This window comes from Dama dama, chromosome 23 (assembly GCF_033118175.1).
Source record: "Dama dama isolate Ldn47 chromosome 23, ASM3311817v1, whole genome shotgun sequence".
Lineage (NCBI taxonomy): Eukaryota > Metazoa > Chordata > Mammalia > Artiodactyla > Cervidae > Dama > Dama dama.
The window spans coordinates 1,494,295-1,513,357 of NC_083703.1; positions in this window are offsets into that span (position 1 = coordinate 1,494,295).

Below are 19,063 nucleotides of genomic sequence, written 5' to 3' on the forward strand. Positions count from 1 at the left end.
AGTTTTCAAAGGATGTGAGGCCTTCGGTCGCGATGAGGCAGAGAACTAGGTCTTTCTCTGTGGTCTCCACAGCGGATTCAGACATCTCTTCGTCTTGGGAGATGCAAGACGAGCCTGCTTTCAATTCACTGCAGGGATTTCCGGCCTTACTTCGAGTCAGAGCATCTCGGTGTCCATTCCACTTGAGGCCACAAACTCAGGGTCCCTCTCACATACCTGTAGCTGAGAGAAGCCTCCTCTTGAGGTGCTTGTGGAAAGTTGTTATTCCTCTTGAGTTGAAGCCAGGGACTAAGCTCTCATCTCGAGTTGATTTGGGGTCCACGGAGCCCTTTCGTGTTGCTCCAGTGACCTCAGGATCCCTCTAGACTTAAGACAGTGATCTTGGGTTTTCTCTGGAGTGCCATCAAGAAAATCAAGGCTCCTTTCACGTTTGATGTGGAACACGGAATTGCTCTGCACACAGTGCAGGGGAATCGGGCCTCATCTCGTGGCGAGGGGGAAGTCTCATGGTTTTTCTCGAGTTGCGGCCGGAACCTGGTGTATATTCTCGAGTTACGACGGGGAGGGCAATTCCAGATATTTATTTGTTCAGCAACGTCAGGACTCCTGCCTAGGTGCGAGGGACACCTCGGGATACTCGTCGAGTCTTGGCATGGCAATTGGGACGCGTCTCCACGTGAGGCGGGAGACTCAGGGTCCCTTTCCACGTGCCACAGGGATCCTGGGACTCCTATCCATTTTCAAGAGGAGTCAGGCATCGTCTCCTTTGGAAGCATTGATCTCCGCGGACCTCTCGAGTTTTCAAAGGATGTGAGGCCTCCGCTCGCCATGAGGCGGAGAATTAGGTCTTTCTCTGTGGGCTCCACAGGGGATTCAGACAACCCTTCGTCTTGGGAGACGCAAGGCGAGCCTGCATTCAATTCACTGCAGGGATATGCGGCCTTACTTCGAGTCAGAGCATCTCCGTGTCCATTCCACTTGAGGCCACAAACTCAGGGTCCCTCTCACATACTTGTAGCTGAGAGAAGCCTCCTCTTGAGGTGCTTGTGGAAAGTTGGTATGACTCTTGAGTCGAAGGCAGGGACTAAGCTCTCATCTCGAGTTGATTTGTGGTCCACGGAGCCCTTTCGTGTTGCTCCAGTGACCTAAGGATCCCTCTAGAATTGAGACAGTGATCTTAGGTTTTCTCTGGAGTGCCATCAAGGAAATCAAGGCTCCTTTCACGTTTGATGTGGAACACGGAATTGCTCTGCACGCTGTGCAGGGGAATCGGGCCTCATCTCGCAGCGAGGGGGAAGTCTCATGATTTTTCTCGAGTTGCGGCCGGAACCTGGGGTACACACTAAAGTTACTACGGGGAGGGCCCTTCCAGACACTTGTTTGTTCAGCGAAGTCAGGACTCCTGCCTAGGTGCGAGGGACACCTCGGGATACTCGTCGAGTCTTGGCATGGCAATTGGGACGGGTCTCCACGTGAGGCGGAAGACCCAGTGTCTCTTTCCACGTGCCAAAGGGATCCTGAGACTCCTATCCATTTTCAAGAAGAGTCAGGCATCATCTCCTTTGGAAGCATTGATCTCCGCATACCTCTCGAATTTTCAATGGATGTGAGGCCTCCGGTCGCAATGAGGCGGAGGACTAGGTCTTTCTCTGTGGTCTCCACAAGGGATTCAGACATCACTTCGTCTTGGGAGATGCAAGACGAGCCTGCATTCAATTCACTGCAGGGATATCCGGCCTTACTTCGAGTCAGAGCATCTCGGTGTCCATTCCACTTGAGGCCACAAACTCAGGGTCCCTCTCACATACCTGTAGCTGAGAGAAGCCTCCTCTTGAGGTGCTTGTGGGAAGTATGTATTCCTCTTGAGTCGAAGCCAGGAACTAAGCTCTCATCTCGAGTTGATTTGGGGTCCACGGAGCCTTTTCGTGTTTCAACAGTGACCTCAGGATCCCTCTAGACTTGAGACAGTGATCTTGCTTTTTCTCTGGAGTGCAATCAAGGAAATCAAGCCTCATTTCAAGTTTGATATGGGATACGGAATTGGTCTGCACACAGTGCAGTGAAAAAGGGCCTCATCTCGCGGCGAGGGGGAAGTCTCATGGTTTTTCTCGAGTTGCGGCCGGAACCTGGGGTATATTCTCGAGTTACGACGGGGAGGGCCCTTCGAGACACGTGTTTATTCAGCGACGTCAGGACTCGTGTCTAGGTGCGAGGGAACCTCTGGATTCTCCTCGAGTCTTGGCATGGCAATTGGGACGTGTCTCCACGTGAGGCGGGGACCCAGGGTCCCTTTCCACGTGCCACAGGGATCCTGGGACTCCTATCCATTTTCAAGAGGAGTCAGGCATCGTCTACTTTGGAAGCATTGATCTCCGCAGACCTCTCGAATTTTCAAAGGATGTGAGGCCTCTGGTCGCGATGAGGCGGAGGACTAGGTCTTCCTCTTTTGTCTCCACAGGGGATTCAGACATCCCTTCATCTTGGGAGATGCAAGACGAGCCTGCATTCAATTCACTGCAGGGATATCTGGCCTTACTTCAAGTCAGAGCATCTCGGTGTCCATTCCACTTGAGGCCACAAAATCATGGTCCCTCTCACATACCTGTAGATGAGAGAAGCCTCCTCTTAAGGTGCTTGTGGAAAGTTGGTATTCCTCTTGAGTCGAAGCCAGGGACTAAGCTCTCATCTCGAGTTGATTTGGGGTCCACGGAGCCCTTTCGTGTTGCTCCAGTGACCTCAGGATCCCTCTAGACTTGAGACAGTGATCTTGGGTTTTCTCTGGAGTGCCATCAAGGAAATCAAGGCTCCTTTCACGTTTGATGTGGAACACGGAATTGCTCTGCACGCAGTGCAGGGGAATCGGGCCTCATCTTGCGGTGAGGGGAAGTCTCATGGTTTTTCTCAAGTTGCGGCCGGAACCTGGGGAATATTCTCGAGTTACAACGGGGAGGGCCCTTCCAGACACGTGTTTGTTCAGCGACGTCACGACTCCTGCCTAGGTGCGAGAGACACCTCGGGATTCTCCTCGAGTCTTGGCATGGCAATTGGGACGCGTCTCCACGTGAGGCGGGGGAACTTGTGTCCCTTTCCACGTGCCACAGGGATCCTGGGACTCCTATCCATTTTCAAGAGGAGTCAGGCATCGTCTCCTTTGGAAGCATTGATCTCAGCAGACCTTTCGAGTTTTCAAAGGATGTGAGGCCTCTGGTCGCGATGAGGCGGAGGACTAGGTCTTTCTCTGTGGTCTCCACAGGGGATTCAGACATCACTTCGTCTTGGGAGATGCAAGACGAGCCTGCATTCAATTCACTGCATGGATATCCGGCCTTACTTCGAGTCAGAGCATCTTGGTGTCCATTCCACTTGATGCCACAAACTCAGGGTCCCTCTCACATACCTGTAGCTGAGAGAAGCCTCCTCTTGAGGTGCTTGTGGAAAGTTGGTGTTCCTCTTGAGTCGAAGCCAAGGACTAAGCTCTCATCTCGAGTTGACTTGGGGTCCACGGAGACCTTTCGTGTTACTCCAGTGACCTCAGGATCCCTCTAGACTTGAGACAGTGATCTTGGGTTTTCTCTGGAGTACCATCAAGGAAATCAAGGCTCCTTTCACGTTTGATGTGGAACACAGAATTGCTCTGCACGCAGTTCAGGGGAATCGGGCCTCATCTCGCGGCGAGGGGGAAGTCCCATGGTTTTTCTCGCGTTGCGGCCGGAACCTGGGATATATTCTCGACTTACGACGGGGAGGGCCCTTCCAGACACGTGTTTGTTCAGCGACGTCAGGACTCCTGCCTAGGTGCGAGGGACACCTCGGGATTCTCCTCGAGTCTTGGCATGGCATTTGGGACGCGTCTCCACGTGAGGCGGGGGACCCAGGGTCACTTTCCACGTCCCACAGGGATCCTAGGACTCCTATCCATTTTCAAGAGGAGTCAGGCATTGTCTCCTTTGGAAGCATTGATCTCCGCAGACCTCTCGAGTTTTCAAAGGATGTGAGGCCTCCGGTCGCGTTGAGGCGGAGGACTAGGTCTTTCTCTGTGGTCTCCACAGGGGATTCAGACATCCCTTCGTCTTGGGAGATGCAAGACGAGCCTGCATTCAATTCACTGCAGGGATATCCGGCCTTACTTCAAGTCAGAGCATCTCGGTGTCCATTCCACTTGAGGCCACAAACTCAGGGTCCCTGTCACATACCTGTAGCTGAGAGAAGCCTCCTCTTGAGGTGCTTGTGGAAAGTTGGTGTTCCTCTTGAGTCGAAGCCAAGGACTAAGCTCTCATCTCGAGTTGATTTGGGGTCCACGGAGCCCTTTCGTGTTGCTACAGTGACCTCAGGATCCCTCTAGACTTGAGAGAGTGATCTTGGGTTTTCTCTGGAGTGCCATCAAGGAAATCAAGGCTCCTTTCACGTTTGATGTGGAACACAGAATTGCTCTGCACGCAGTGCAGGGGAATCGGGCCTCATATCGCACCGAAGGGGAAGTCTCATGGTTTTTCTCGAGTTGCGGCCAGAACCTGGGGTATATTCTCGAGTTACGACGGGGAGGGCCCTTCCAGACACGTGTTTGTTCAGCGACGTCAGGACTCCTGCCTAGGTGCGAGGGACACTTCGCGATTCTCCACAAGTCTTGGCATGGCAATTGGGACGCGTCTCCATGTGAGGCGGGAGACCCAGGGTCCCTTTCCACGTGCCACAGGGATGCTGGGACTCCTATCCATTTTCAAGAGGAGTCAGGCATCGTCTCCTTTGGAAGTATTGATCTCCGCGGACCGCTCGAGTTTTCAAAGGAAGTGAGGCCTCCGGTCGCGATGAGGCGGAGAACTTGGTCTTTCTCTGTAGTCTCCACAGGGGATTCAGACATCCCTTCGTCTTGGGAGATGCAAGACGAGCCTGCATTCAATTCACTGCAGGGATATCCGGCCTTACTTCGAGTCAGAGCATCTCGGTGTCCATTCCACTTGAGGCCACAAACTCAGGGTCCCTCTCACCTACCTGTAGCTGAGAGAAGCCACCTCTTGAGGTGCTTGTGTAAAGTTAGTATTCCACTTGTGTCGAGGCAGGGACTAAGCTCTCATCTCGAGTTGATTTGGGGTACACGGAGCCATTTCGTGTTGCTCCAGTGACCTCAGGATCCCTCTAGACTTGAGACAGTGATCTTGGGTTTTCTCTGGAGTGCCATCAAGGAAATCAAGGCTCCTTTCATGTTTGATGTGGAACACGGAATTGCTCTGCATGTAGTGCAGGGGAATCGGGCCTCATCTCGCGGCGAGGGGGAAGTCTCATGGTTCTTCTCGAGTTGCGGCCGGAAGCTTGGGTATAGTCTAGAGTTACAATGGGAAAGGCCCTTCCATACACGTGTTTGTTCAGCGACGTCAAGACACCTGCCTTGGTGCGAGGGACAACTCGGGATTCTCCTCGAGTGTTGGCATGGCAATTGGGACGCGTCTCCACGTAAGGCGGGAGACCCAGGTTCCCTTTCCACGTGCCACAGGGATCCTGGGACTCCTATCCATTTTCAAGAGGAGTCAGGCATCGTCTCCTTTGGAAGCATTGATCTCCGCGGACCTCTCGAGTTTTCAAAGGATGTGAGGCCTCCGGTCGCGATCAGGCGGACAACTAGGTCTTTCTCTGTGGTCACCACAGGTGATTCAGACACCCCTTCGTCTTGGGAGATGCAAGGCGAGCCTGCATTCAATTCACTGCAGGGATATCTGTATGTACTTCGAGTCAGAGCATCTCGGTGTCCATTCCACTTGAGGCCACAAACTCAGGGTCCCTCTCACATACCTGTAGCTGAGAGAAGCCTCCTCTTGAGGTGCTTGTGGAAAGTTGGTATTCCTCTTGAGTAGAAGCCAGGGACTAAGCTCTCATCTCGAGTTGATTTGGGGTCCACGGAGCCCTTTCCTGTTGCTCCAGTGACGTCAGGATCCCTCTAGAATTGAGACAGTGATCTTGCGTTTTCTCTGGAGTGCCATCAAGGAAATCAAGGCTCCTTTCACGTTTGATGTGGAACACGGAATTGCTCTGCACGCTGTGCAGGGGAATCGGGCCTCATCTCGCGGCGAGGGGGAAGTCTCATGGTTTTTCTCGAGTTGCGGCCGGAACCTGAGGTACATTCTAAAGTTACTACGGGGAGGGCCCTTCCAGACAAATGTTTGTTCAGCGAAGTCAGGACTCCTGCCTAGGTGCGAGGGACACCTAGGGATACTCGTCGAGTCTTGGCATGGCAATTGGGACGGGTCTCCACGTGAGGCGCGAGACCCAGGGTCTCTTTCCACGTGCCAAAGGGATCCTGAGACTCCTATCCATTTTCAAGAAGAGACAGGCATCGTCTCCTTTGGAAGCATTGATCTCCACAGACCTCTCGAGTTTTCAAAGGATGTGAGGCCTTCGGTCGCGATGAGGCAGAGAACTAGGTCTTTCTCTGTGGTCTCCACAGCGGATTCAGACATCCCTTCGTCTTGGGAGATGCAAGACGAGCCTGCTTTCAATTCACTGCAGGGATATCCGGCCTTACTTCGAGTCAGAGCATCTCGGTGTCCATTCCACTTGAGGCCACAAACTCAGGGTCCCTCTCACATACCTGTAGCTGAGAGAAGCCTCCTCTTGAGGTGCTTGTGGAAAGTTGTTATTCCTCTTGAGTTGAAGCCAGGGACTAAGCTCTCATCTCGAGTTGATTTTGGGTCCACGGAGCCCTTTCGTGTTGCTCCAGTGACCTCAGGATCCCTCTAGACTTAAGACAGTGATCTTGGGTTTTCTCTGGAGTGCCATCAAGAAAATCAAGGCTCCTTTCACGTTTGATGTGGAACACGGAATTGCTCTGCACACAGTGCAGGGGAATCGGGCCTCATCTCGTGGCGAGGGGGAAGTCTCATGGTTTTTCTCGAGTTGCGGCCGGAACATGGGGTATATTCTCGAGTTACGACGGGGAGGGCAATTCCAGATATTTATTTGTTCAGCAACGTAAGGACTCCTGCCTAGGTGCGAGGGACACCTCGGGATACTCGTCGAGTCTTGGCATGGCAATTGGGACGCGTCTCCACGTGAGGCGGGAGACTCAGGGTCCCTTTCCACGTGCCACAGGGATCCTGGGACTCCTATCCATTTTCAAGAGGAGTCAGGCATCGTCTCCTTTGGAAGCATTGATCTCCGCGGACCTCTCGAGTTTTCAAAGGATGTGAGGCCTCCGCTCGCGATGAGGCGGAGAATTAGGTCTTTCTCTGTGGGCTCCACAGGGGATTCAGACAACCCTTCGTCTTGAGAGACGCAAGGCGAGCCTGCATTCAATTCACTGCAGGGATATGCGGCCTTACTTCGAGTCAGAGCATCTCCGTGTCCATTCCACTTGAGGCCACAAACTCAGGGTCCCTCTCACATACTTGTAGCTGAGAGAAGCCTCCTCTTGAGGTGCTTGTGGAAAGTTGGTATGACACTTGAGTCGAAGGCAGGGACTAAGCTCTCATCTCGAGTTGATTTGTGGTCCACGGAGCCCTTTCGTGTTGCTCCAGTGACCTAAGGATCCCTCTAGAATTGAGACAGTGATCTTAGGTTTTCTCTGGAGTGCCATCAAGGAAATCAAGGCTCCTTTCACGTTTGATGTGGAACACGGAATTGCTCTGCACGCTGTGCAGGGGAATCGGGCCTCATCTCGCAGCGAGGGGGAAGTCTCATGATTTTTCTCGAGTTGCGGCCGGAACCTGGGGTACACACTAAAGTTACTAAGGGGAGGGCCCTTCCAGACACTTGTTTGTTCAGCGAAGTCAGGACTCCTGCCTAGGTGCGAGGGACACCTCGGGATACTCGTCGAGTCTTGGCATGGCAATTGGGACGGGTCTCCACGTGAGGCGGAAGACCCAGTGTCTCTTTCCACGTGCCAAAGGGATCCTGAGACTCCTATCCATTTTCAAGAAGAGTCAGGCATCATCTCCTTTGGAAGCATTGATCTCCGCATACCTCTCGAATTTTCAATGGATGTGAGGCCTCCGGTCGCAATGAGGCGGAGGACTAGGTCTTTCTCTGTGGTCTCCACAAGGGATTCAGACATCACTTCGTCTTGGGAGATGCAAGACGAGCCTGCATTCAATTCACTGCAGGGATATCCGGCCTTACTTCGAGTCAGAGCATCTCGGTGTCCATTCCACTTGAGGCCACAAACTCAGGGTCCCTCTCACATACCTGTAGCTGAGAGAAGCCTCCTCTTGAGGTGCTTGTGGGAAGTATGTATTCCTCTTGAGTCGAAGCCAGGAACTAAGCTCTCATCTCGAGTTGATTTGGGGTCCACGGAGCCTTTTCGTGTTTCAACAGTGACCTCAGGATCCCTCTAGACTTGAGACAGTGATCTTGCTTTTTCTCTGGAGTGCAATCAAGGAAATCAAGCCTCATTTCAAGTTTGATATGGGATACGGAATTGGTCTGCACACAGTGCAGTGAAAAAGGGCCTCATCTCGCGGCGAGGGGGAAGTCTCATGGTTTTTCTCGAGTTGCGGCCGGAACCTGGGGTATATTCTCGAGTTACGACGGGGAGGGCCCTTCGAGACACGTGTTTATTCAGCGACGTCAGGACTCGTGTCTAGGTGCGAGGGAACCTCTGGATTCTCCTCGAGTCTTGGCATGGCAATTGGGACGTGTCTCCACGTGAGGCGGGGACCCAGGGTCCCTTTCCACGTGCCACAGGGATCCTGGGACTCCTATCCATTTTCAAGAGGAGTCAGGCATCGTCTACTTTGGAAGCATTGATCTCCGCAGACCTCTCGAATTTTCAAAGGATGTGAGGCCTCTGGTCGCGATGAGGCGGAGGACTAGGTCTTCCTCTTTTGTCTCCACAGGGGATTCAGACATCCCTTCATCTTGGGAGATGCAAGACGAGCCTGCATTCAATTCACTGCAGGGATATCTGGCCTTACTTCAAGTCAGAGCATCTCGGTGTCCATTCCACTTGAGGCCACAAAATCATGGTCCCTCTCACATACCTGTAGATGAGAGAAGCCTCCTCTTAAGGTGCTTGTGGAAAGTTGGTATTCCTCTTGAGTCGAAGCCAGGGACTAAGCTCTCATCTCGAGTTGATTTGGGGTCCACGGAGCCCTTTCGTGTTGCTCCAGTGACCTCAGGATCCCTCTAGACTTGAGACAGTGATCTTGGGTTTTCTCTGGAGTGCCATCAAGGAAATCAAGGCTCCTTTCACGTTTGATGTGGAACACGGAATTGCTCTGCACGCAGTGCAGGGGAATCGGGCCTCATCTTGCGGTGAGGGGAAGTCTCATGGTTTTTCTCAAGTTGCGGCCGGAACCTGGGGAATATTCTCGAGTTACAACGGGGAGGGCCCTTCCAGACACGTGTTTGTTCAGCGACGTCACGACTCCTGCCTAGGTGCGAGAGACACCTCGGGATTCTCCTCGAGTCTTGGCATGGCAATTGGGACGCGTCTCCACGTGAGGCGGGGGAACTTGTGTCCCTTTCCACGTGCCACAGGGATCCTGGGACTCCTATCCATTTTCAAGAGGAGTCAGGCATCGTCTCCTTTGGAAGCATTGATCTCAGCAGACCTTTCGAGTTTTCAAAGGATGTGAGGCCTCTGGTCGCGATGAGGCGGAGGACTAGGTCTTTCTCTGTGGTCTCCACAGGGGATTCAGACATCACTTCGTCTTGGGAGATGCAAGACGAGCCTGCATTCAATTCACTGCATGGATATCCGGCCTTACTTCGAGTCAGAGCATCTTGGTGTCCATTCCACTTGATGCCACAAACTCAGGGTCCCTCTCACATACCTGTAGCTGAGAGAAGCCTCCTCTTGAGGTGCTTGTGGAAAGTTGGTGTTCCTCTTGAGTCGAAGCCAAGGACTAAGCTCTCATCTCGAGTTGACTTGGGGTCCACGGAGACCTTTCGTGTTACTCCAGTGACCTCAGGATCCCTCTAGACTTGAGACAGTGATCTTGGGTTTTCTCTGGAGTACCATCAAGGAAATCAAGGCTCCTTTCACGTTTGATGTGGAACACAGAATTGCTCTGCACGCAGTTCAGGGGAATCGGGCCTCATCTCGCGGCGAGGGGGAAGTCCCATGGTTTTTCTCGCGTTGCGGCCGGAACCTGGGATATATTCTCGACTTACGACGGGGAGGGCCCTTCCAGACACGTGTTTGTTCAGCGACGTCAGGACTCCTGCCTAGGTGCGAGGGACACCTCGGGATTCTCCTCGAGTCTTGGCATGGCATTTGGGACGCGTCTCCACGTGAGGCGGGGGACCCAGGGTCACTTTCCACGTCCCACAGGGATCCTAGGACTCCTATCCATTTTCAAGAGGAGTCAGGCATTGTCTCCTTTGGAAGCATTGATCTCCGCAGACCTCTCGAGTTTTCAAAGGATGTGAGGCCTCCGGTCGCGTTGAGGCGGAGGACTAGGTCTTTCTCTGTGGTCTCCACAGGGGATTCAGACATCCCTTCGTCTTGGGAGATGCAAGACGAGCCTGCATTCAATTCACTGCAGGGATATCCGGCCTTACTTCAAGTCAGAGCATCTCGGTGTCCATTCCACTTGAGGCCACAAACTCAGGGTCCCTGTCACATACCTGTAGCTGAGAGAAGCCTCCTCTTGAGGTGCTTGTGGAAAGTTGGTGTTCCTCTTGAGTCGAAGCCAAGGACTAAGCTCTCATCTCGAGTTGATTTGGGGTCCACGGAGCCCTTTCGTGTTGCTACAGTGACCTCAGGATCCCTCTAGACTTGAGAGAGTGATCTTGGGTTTTCTCTGGAGTGCCATCAAGGAAATCAAGGCTCCTTTCACGTTTGATGTGGAACACAGAATTGCTCTGCACGCAGTGCAGGGGAATCGGGCCTCATATCGCACCGAAGGGGAAGTCTCATGGTTTTTCTCGAGTTGCGGCCAGAACCTGGGGTATATTCTCGAGTTACGACGGGGAGGGCCCTTCCAGACACGTGTTTGTTCAGCGACGTCAGGACTCCTGCCTTGGTGCGAGGGACAACTCGGGATTCTCCACAAGTCTTGGCATGGCAATTGGGACGCGTCTCCACGTAAGGCGGGAGACCCAGGTTCCCTTTCCACGTGCCACAGGGATCCTGGGACTCCTATCCATTTTCAAGAGGAGTCAGGCATCGTCTCCTTTGGAAGCATTGATCTCCGCGGACCTCTCGAGTTTTCAAAGGATGTGAGGCCTCCGGTCGCGATCAGGCGGACAACTAGGTCTTTCTCTGTGGTCACCACAGGTGATTCAGACACCCCTTCGTCTTGGGAGATGCAAGGCGAGCCTGCATTCAATTCACTGCAGGGATATCTGTATGTACTTCGAGTCAGAGCATCTCGGTGTCCATTCCACTTGAGGCCACAAACTCAGGGTCCCTCTCACATACCTGTAGCTGAGAGAAGCCTCCTCTTGAGGTGCTTGTGGAAAGTTGGTATTCCTCTTGAGTAGAAGCCAGGGACTAAGCTCTCATCTCGAGTTGATTTGGGGTCCACGGAGCCCTTTCCTGTTGCTCCAGTGACGTCAGGATCCCTCTAGAATTGAGACAGTGATCTTGCGTTTTCTCTGGAGTGCCATCAAGGAAATCAAGGCTCCTTTCACGTTTGATGTGGAACACGGAATTGCTCTGCACGCTGTGCAGGGGAATCGGGCCTCATCTCGCGGCGAGGGGGAAGTCTCATGGTTTTTCTCGAGTTGCGGCCGGAACCTGAGGTACATTCTAAAGTTACTACGGGGAGGGCCCTTCCAGACAAATGTTTGTTCAGCGAAGTCAGGACTCCTGCCTAGGTGCGAGGGACACCTAGGGATACTCGTCGAGTCTTGGCATGGCAATTGGGACGGGTCTCCACGTGAGGCGCGAGACCCAGGGTCTCTTTCCACGTGCCAAAGGGATCCTGAGACTCCTATCCATTTTCAAGAAGAGACAGGCATCGTCTCCTTTGGAAGCATTGATCTCCACAGACCTCTCGAGTTTTCAAAGGATGTGAGGCCTTCGGTCGCGATGAGGCAGAGAACTAGGTCTTTCTCTGTGGTCTCCACAGCGGATTCAGACATCCCTTCGTCTTGGGAGATGCAAGACGAGCCTGCTTTCAATTCACTGCAGGGATATCCGGCCTTACTTCGAGTCAGAGCATCTCGGTGTCCATTCCACTTGAGGCCACAAACTCAGGGTCCCTCTCACATACCTGTAGCTGAGAGAAGCCTCCTCTTGAGGTGCTTGTGGAAAGTTGTTATTCCTCTTGAGTTGAAGCCAGGGACTAAGCTCTCATCTCGAGTTGATTTTGGGTCCACGGAGCCCTTTCGTGTTGCTCCAGTGACCTCAGGATCCCTCTAGACTTAAGACAGTGATCTTGGGTTTTCTCTGGAGTGCCATCAAGAAAATCAAGGCTCCTTTCACGTTTGATGTGGAACACGGAATTGCTCTGCACACAGTGCAGGGGAATCGGGCCTCATCTCGTGGCGAGGGGGAAGTCTCATGGTTTTTCTCGAGTTGCGGCCGGAACATGGGGTATATTCTCGAGTTACGACGGGGAGGGCAATTCCAGATATTTATTTGTTCAGCAACGTAAGGACTCCTGCCTAGGTGCGAGGGACACCTCGGGATACTCGTCGAGTCTTGGCATGGCAATTGGGACGCGTCTCCACGTGAGGCGGGAGACTCAGGGTCCCTTTCCACGTGCCACAGGGATCCTGGGACTCCTATCCATTTTCAAGAGGAGTCAGGCATCGTCTCCTTTGGAAGCATTGATCTCCGCGGACCTCTCGAGTTTTCAAAGGATGTGAGGCCTCCGCTCGCGATGAGGCGGAGAATTAGGTCTTTCTCTGTGGGCTCCACAGGGGATTCAGACAACCCTTCGTCTTGAGAGACGCAAGGCGAGCCTGCATTCAATTCACTGCAGGGATATGCGGCCTTACTTCGAGTCAGAGCATCTCCGTGTCCATTCCACTTGAGGCCACAAACTCAGGGTCCCTCTCACATACTTGTAGCTGAGAGAAGCCTCCTCTTGAGGTGCTTGTGGAAAGTTGGTATGACACTTGAGTCGAAGGCAGGGACTAAGCTCTCATCTCGAGTTGATTTGTGGTCCACGGAGCCCTTTCGTGTTGCTCCAGTGACCTAAGGATCCCTCTAGAATTGAGACAGTGATCTTAGGTTTTCTCTGGAGTGCCATCAAGGAAATCAAGGCTCCTTTCACGTTTGATGTGGAACACGGAATTGCTCTGCACGCTGTGCAGGGGAATCGGGCCTCATCTCGCAGCGAGGGGGAAGTCTCATGATTTTTCTCGAGTTGCGGCCGGAACCTGGGGTACACACTAAAGTTACTACGGGGAGGGCCCTTCAAGACACGTGTTTGTTCAGCGAAGTCAGGACTCCTGCCTAGGTGCGAGGGACACCTTGGGATATTCGTCGAGTCTTGGCATGGCAATTGGGACGGGTCTCCACGTGAGGCGGAAGACCCAGTGTCTCTTTCCACGTGCCAAAGGGATCCTGAGACTCCTATCCATTTTCAAAAGTAGTCAGGCATCGTCTCCTTTGGATGCATTGATCTTCGCGGTTTTCAAAGGATGTGAGGCCTCCGGTCGCGATGAGGCGGAGAACTCCGTCTTTCTCTGTGGTCTCCACATGGGATTCAGACATCCCTTCGTCTTGGGAGATGCAATATGAGCCTGCATTCAATTCACTGCAGGGATATCCGGCCTTACTTCGAGTCAGAGCATCTCGGTGTCCATTCCACTTGAGGCCACAAACTCAGGGTCCCTCTCACATACCTGTAGCTGAGAGAAGCCTCCTCTTGAGGTGTTTGTGGAAAGTTGGTATTCCTCTTGATTCGAAGCCAGGGACTAAGCTCTCATCTCGAGTTGATTTGGGGTCCACGGAGCCCTTTCGTGTTGCTCCAGTGACCTCAGGATCCCCCTAGACTTGAGACAGTGATCTTGGGTTTTCTCTGGAGTGCCATCAAGGAAATCAAGGCTCCTTTCACGTTTGATGTGGAACACGGAATTGCTCTGCACGCAGTGCAGGGGAATCCGGCCTCATCTCGCGGCGAGGGGTAAGGCTCATGGTTTTTCTCGAGTTGCGCCGGAACCTGGGGTATATTCTCGAGTTGCGACGGGGAGGACCCTTCCAGACACGTGTTTGTTCAGCGACGTGAGGACTCCTGCCTAGGTGCGAGGGACAACTCGGGATTCTCCTCGAGTCTTGGCATGGCAATTGGGACGCGTCTCCACGTGAGGCGGGAGACCCAGGGTCCCTTTCCACGTGCCACAGGGATCCTGGGACTCCTATCCATTTTCAAGAGGAGTCAGGCATCGTCTCCTTTGGAAGCCTTGATCTCCGTGGACCTCTCGAATTTTCAAAGGATTAGAGGCCTCCGGTCGCGATGAGGCGGAGAACTAGGTTTTCTCTGTGGTCTCCACAGTGGATTCAGACATCCCTTCGTCTTGGGAGATGCAAGACGAGCCTGCATTCAATTCACTGCAGGGATATCCGGCCTTACTTCGAGTCAGAGCATCACAGTGTCCATTGCACTTGAGGCCACAAACTCAGGGTTTCTCTCACATACCTGTATCTCAGAGAAGCCTCCTCTTGAGGTGCTTGTGGAAAGTTGGTATTCCTCTAGAGTAGAAGCCAGGGACGAAGCTCTCATCTCGAGTTGATTTGGGGTCCACGGAGCCCTTTCGTGTTGCTACAGTGACCTCAGGATCCCTCTAGACTTGAGACAGTGATCTTGGGTTTTCTTTGGAGTGCCATCAAGGAAATCAAGGCTCCTTTCACGTTTGATGTGGAACACGGAATTGCTCTCCACGCAGTGCAGGGGAATCGGGCCTCATCTTGCGGCGAGGGGGAAGTCTCATGGTTTTTCTCGAGTTGCGGCCGGAACCTGGGGTATATTCTCGAGTTACGACGGGGAGGTTCCTTCCAGACACGTGTTTGTTCAGCGACGTCAGGACTCGGGCCTAGGTGCGAGGGACACCTAGGGATTCTTCTCGAGTCTTGGCATGGCAATTGGGACGCGTCTCCACGTGAGGCGGGAGACCCAGGGTCCCTTTCCACGTGCCACAGGGATCCTGGGACTCCTATCCATTTCAAGAGGAGTCAGGCATCGTCTCCTTTGGAAGCATTGATCTGCGCGGACCGCTCGAGTTTTCAAAGGATGTGAGGCCTCCGGTCGCGATGAGGCGGAGGACTAGGTCTTTCTCTGTGGTCTCCACAGGGGATTCAGACATCCCTTCTTCTTGGGAGATGCAAGACGAGCCCGCATTCAATTCACTGCAGCGATATCCGGCCTGACTTCGAGTCAGAGCATCTCGGTGTCCATTCCACTTGAGGCCACAAACTCAGGGTCTCTCTCACATACCTGTAGCTGAGAGAAGCCTCCTCTTGAGGTGCTTGTGGAAAGTTGGTATTCCTCTTGAGTCGAAGCCAGGGACTAAGCTCTCATCTCGAGTCGATTTGGGGTCCACGGAGCCCTTTCGTGTTGTTCCAGTGACCTCAGGATCCCTCTAGACTTGAGACAGTGATCTTGGGTTTTCTCTGGAGTGCCATCAAGGAAATCAAGGCTCCTTTCACGTTTGATGTGGAACACGGAATTGCTCTGCACGCAGTGCAGGGGAATCGGGCCTCATCTCGCGGCGAGGGGGAAGTCTCATGGTTTTTCTCGAGTTGCGGCCGGAACATGGGGTATATTCTCGAGTTACGACGGGGAGGGCCCTTCCAGACACGTGTTTGTTCAGCGACGTCAGGACTCCTGCCTAGGTGCAAGGGACACCTCGGGATTCTCCTCGAGTCTTGGCATGGCAATTGGGACGCGTCTCCACGTGAGGCGGGAGACCCAGGGTCCCTTTCCACTTGCCACAGGGATCCTGGGACTCCTATCCATTTTCAAGAGGAGTCAGGCATCGTCTCCTTGGGAAGCATTGATCTCCGCACACCTCTCAAGTTTTCAAATGATGTGAGGCTCCGGTCGCGTTGAGGCGGAGGACTAGGTTTTTCGCTGTCGTCTACACAGGCGATTCAGACATCCCTTCGTCTTGGGAGATGCAAGACGAGCCTGCATTCAATTCACTGCAGGGATATCCGGCCTTACTTTGAGTCAGAGCATCTCGGTGTCCATTCCACTTGAGGCCAGAAACTCAGTTTCCCTCTCACATACCTGTAGCTGAGAGAAGCCTCCTCTTGAGGTGCTTCTGGAAAGTTGGTATTCCTCTTGAGTCGAAGCCAGGGACTAAGCTCTCATCTCGAGTTGATTTGTGGTCCACGGAGCCCTTTCGTGTTGCTCCAGTGACCTCAGGATCCCTGTAGACTTGAGACAGTGATCTTGGGTTTTCTCTGGAGTGCCATCAAGGAAATCAAGGCTCCTTTCACGTTTGATGTGGAACACGGAATTGCTCTCCACGCAGTGCAGGGGAATCGGGCCTCATCTTGCGTCGAGGGGGAAGTCTCATGGTTTTTCTCGAGTTGCGGCCGGAACCTGGGGTATATTCTCGAGTTACGACGGGGAGGTTCCTTCCAGACACGTGTTTGTTCAGCGACGTCAGGACTCCTGACTAGGGGCGAGGGACACCTCGGGATTCTCCTCGAGTCTTGGCATGGCAATTGGGACGCGTCTCCATGTGAGGCGGGAGACCCAGGGTCCCTTATAACGTGTCACAGGGATCCTGGGACTCCTATCCATTTTCAAGAGGAGGCAGGCATCTTTTCCTTTGGAAGCATTTATCTCCGCGGACCTCTCGAGTTTTCAAAGGATGTGAGGCCTCCGGTCGCGTTGAGTTGGACGACTAGGTCTTTCTCTGTGGTCTCCACAGGGGAATAAGTCATCCCTTTGTCTTGGGAGATGCAAGACGAGCCTGCATTCAATTCACTGCAGGGATATCCGGACTTACTTCGAGTCAGAGTATCTCGGTGGCCATTCCACTGGAGGCCACAAACTCAGGGTCCCTCTCACATACCTGTAGCTGAGAGAAGCCTCCTCTTGAGGTGCTTGTGTAAATTTGGTATTCCTCTTGAGTCGAAGCCAGGGACTAAGCTCTCATCTCGAGTTGATTTGGGGTCCACGGAGCCCTTTCGTGTTGCTCCAGTGACCTCAGGATCCCTCTAGACTTGAGACAGTGATCTTGGGTTTTCTCTGGAGTGCCATCAAGGAAATCAAGGCTCCTTTCACGTTTGATGTGGAACACGGAATTGCTCTGCACGCAGTGCAGGGGAATCGGGCCTCATCTCGCAGCGAGGGGGAAGTCTCATGGTTTTTCTCGAGTTGCTGCCGGAACCTGGGGTACACACTAAAGTTACTATGGGGAGGGCCCTTCAAGACACGTGTTTGTCCAGCGAAGTCAGGACTCCTGCCTAGGTGCGAGGGACACCTCGGGATATTCGTCGAGTCTTGGCATGGCAATGGGGACGCGTCTCCACGTGAGGCGGAAGACCCAGTGTCTCTTTCCACGTGCCAAAGGGATCCTGAGACTCCTATTCATTTTCAAAAGTAGTCAGGCATCGTCTCCTTTGGAAGCATTGATCTTCGCGGTTTTCAAAGGATGTGAGGCCTCCGGTCGCGATGAAGCGGAGAACTCCGTCTTTCTCTGTGGTCTCCACATGGGATTCAGACATCCCTTCGTCTTGGGAGATGCAATACGAGCCTGCATTCAATTCACTGCCGGGATATCCGGCCTTACTTCGAGTCAGAGCATTTCGGTGTCCATTCCACTTGAGGCCACAAACTCAGGGTCCCTCTCACATACCTGTAGCTGAGAGAAGCCTCCTCTTGAGGTGTTTGTGGAAAGTTGGTATTCCTCTTGATTCGAAGCCAGGGACTAAGCTCTCATCTCGAGTTGATTTGGGGTCCACGGAGCCCTTTCGTGTTGCTCCAGTGACCTCAGGATCCCCCTAGACTTGAGACAGTGATCTTGGATACTCTCTGGAGTGCCATCAAGGAAGTCAAGGCTCCTTTCACGTTTGATGTGGAACACGGAATTGCTCTGCACGCAGTGCAGGGGAATCGGGCCTCATCTCACGGCGAGGGGGAAGTCTCATGGATTTTCTCGAGTTGCGGCCGGAACCTGGGGTATATTCTCGAGTTATGACGGGGAGGGCCCTTCCAGACACGTGTTTGTTCAGCGACGTCAGGACTCCTGCCTAGGTGCGAGGGACACCTCGGGAGTCTCCTCGAGTCTTGGCATGGCAATTGGGACGAGTCTCCACGTGAGGCGGGAGACCCAGGGTCCCTTTCCACGTGCCACAGGGATACTGGGACTCCTATCCATTTTCAAGAGGAGTCAGGCATCGTCTCCTTTGGAAGCATTGATCTCCGCGGACCTCTTGAGTTTTCAAAGAATGTGAGGCCTCAGGTTGCGATGAGGGGGAGAACTTGGTCTTTCTCTGTCGTCTTCAATGTTGATTCAGACATCCCTTCATCTTGGGAGATGCAAGACGAGCCTGCATTTAATTCACTGCAGGGATATCCGGCCTTACGTCGAGTCAGAGCATCTCGGTGTCCATTCCACTTGAGGCCACAAACTCAGGGTCCCTCTCACATACTTGTAGCTGAGAGAAGCCTCCTCTTGAGGTGCTTGTGGAAAGTTGGTATTCCTCTTGAGTCGAAGCCAGGGACTAAGCTCTCATCTCGAGTTGACTTGGGTTCCACGGAGCCCTTTCGTGTTGCTCCAGTGACCTCAGGATCCCTCTAGACATGAGCCAGTGATCTTGGGTTTTCTCTGGAGTGCCATCAAGGAAATCAAGGCTCCTTTCACGTTTGATGTGGAACACGGAATTGCTCTGCACGCAGTGTAGGGCAATCGGGCCTCTTCCCGCGGCGAGGGGGAAGTCTCATGGTTTTTCTCGAGTTGCGGCCGGAACCTGGGGTATATTCTCGACTTACAACGGGGAGGGCCCTTCCAGACACGTGTTTGTTCAGCGACGTCAGGACTCCTGCCTAGGTGCGAGGGACACCTCGGGATTCTCCTCGAGTCTTGGCATGGCATTTGGGCCGCGTCTCCACGTGAAGCGGGAGACCCAGGTTCCCTTTCCACGTGCCACAGGGATCCTGGGACTCCTATCCATTTTCAAGAGGAGTCAGGCATCGTCTCCTTTGGAAGCATTGATCTCTGC